At 31.5% G+C, this 2,276-nt stretch overlaps 1 pseudogene; it reads right to left on the bottom strand.

Moving 5' to 3' along the window:
- Nucleotides 1-1,348: 1,348 nt before the first annotated feature.
- The window catches only part of LOC109342026, a 40,045-nt pseudogene continuing 39,117 nt past the window's right edge, over nucleotides 1,349-2,276 (bottom strand).

Genomic DNA, 2,276 nt, shown 5'->3' with positions numbered 1-2,276 from the left:
TGATGACTGATTATTATGTGAATCGTAACATAATAATATCGTATCAGAATATTCTATTCGAATATTCTATCAATAACGACTTCAACATGGAAGTCGTGATGACACGTAATGACTTCTGGATAGAGGTAATGATGATGTAATAAAACACATGGTTAGTATAGAAGTTGTGATGACATATAACGACTTATAGGTGGTCTTCAGGAAGTTGTGATGGCATATAACGACTTCAGGAAGTCGTGATGGCCTATAACAACGTCTTAATGTTAATGAGCAACTAGTGTTATATTGTTTAGAAGTCGTTCTATGCCAACCTGATTTCCGTAAAGGTCGTATTTTGGTATTGTGACTTCTACATTGTGACCAAATGTCTCACATAAGTTGTAATCTGTTATCACGACTTCTAAATTGTAACCAAATGCCTTATAGAAGTCGTACTTTAGTATCACGACTTCTAAACAACAACAATAGCCGGTCACAAATTTGACGTATGAGATTATGGAGCATTCAATTCAGCGCTAAAAAAACAGTTCGCTTGGAAGCAAACTAACTTGTAGTTTGCAAGTTAGTCACCACAAAAAACAAAACAATATATAATAAAAAAATGATATACATGCTCACGAGAAACGTGAGTCATAGATTATGGGCCATCCTTATTGGGCATGGTGGATTGAACAAGTATTTTATGGCCTCCATTTAATATAATCTTCATACAAGGGCTTCTATCAGTTTCTTCCATATATGTCTAAACTATCTAACGCACAAATTTATTATCTTTTCCACGGTAGAAGCTACTCCAAGTTTCTCAATGCATGTATAATAAGCATTATATATACCATAACATAACTATAAGTATTATAACTCCGATGTTCATAAATGTAATATCATGTTAATTCATAAATGTGATGTTATGTTGTTAATTCATAAATGTGACGTTATGTTGTTAATTCATAATTGTGATGCTATATTGTTAATTCATAAATGTGATGTTATATTGTTAATTCATAATTATATTGTTATGTTATCTTGACTAAACAATTTGCTAAATAAATTTTCTATCATAATGTTAAAATACTGACTTAGTTTTAATGAGTATTTGAGTAAATAAGTTGTGTTTATTGACAATTTAAAGTTGTGTACTAACTTGTGTTTGATTGCCTAAAATAACATATAAGATGATACGTAATATATTCACAATTACATAAGTTGTTAACAATTTTTTAATATTTCATGAATACTTGCAAATTAAGGGTATCCATGTGCATTTTAAGTGAGGACGAGTCCAAATATAAATGAACGAGAGAAATAATTGTCAATACTAAATGAGATCTAATAAAACACACTAATAAATCCCAAATCTAGTAAACAATTTTTTTTATGTTTATTTACAACATGAATATAAAATCAAGGGAAAGAATTATAATCAAACACTAGTGAATTTAAACTCCAATCACAGTGACGAAAGTTGCCCACTGTGATTATTTATAACTATCCTGAGTTATACTTGGATTTCCATGTATATTGACACAAGTAACAAATCCATGTAGTAAACTTGAAAAGTCCAGCAATTATTTCAAGAATCGCAATATTTCTTTTCCTTATGCCACATAAGTACTTGAAAGATAGCTTCAATTTTCAGACAAATACAAATCCTATTTAATAACCCATGATTTCTCTAAAGAACCAAAGTATCTCCCATGTCAGAAGTTTACTCACAAAAGGACATCATTTAGTTATTATGATTTTTTCCCTTTCTTTGATCTCCTCTTCTCTTTCATCTTCTTTTTCTTTTCGTCTGCGGTAACCCAAGTAGTGTAGGATGGAAACTGAAACGAAGATGATGCCGAGAAATTTGAGGTTGTAGGGCTTGAAGGGGGTGTTGCAAATTCTTATAATGGTTGTAGTTCTTCAAACTTTGTGAAAGTGAGCAATACTTTGATAGTAGGGACCATAGGGATGGCAACCTGAACATGCAAAGGTAAATGGGTTTATAACCAAATATGTCTACTGAAAGCCGAAAGAGAACATATTAAGTGAAAACGATATAACCAAAGCAATCCTCCAATGATTGTAAACCCCATCTAAGGCCCGCTACATGGGGGTGGCTGATAGTATAGTTATTAGCAGTACACAAGGCTTCTAGGCAGTGGCGGATCTTAACTTAAACATTAGGAGGGGCAATAATATTTAATTACACGTTAATTAATTGCATATATGGTAAAAAAATTATTTATTTCCTTTTCAATATTAATCACTATGTTGTATGCAATAAATTCATC

Source organism: Lupinus angustifolius, unplaced genomic scaffold (genome assembly GCF_001865875.1).
Source record: "Lupinus angustifolius cultivar Tanjil unplaced genomic scaffold, LupAngTanjil_v1.0 Scaffold_162_1, whole genome shotgun sequence".
Lineage (NCBI taxonomy): Eukaryota > Viridiplantae > Streptophyta > Magnoliopsida > Fabales > Fabaceae > Lupinus > Lupinus angustifolius.
This window is presented reverse-complemented; position numbering and strand designations above follow the sequence as displayed.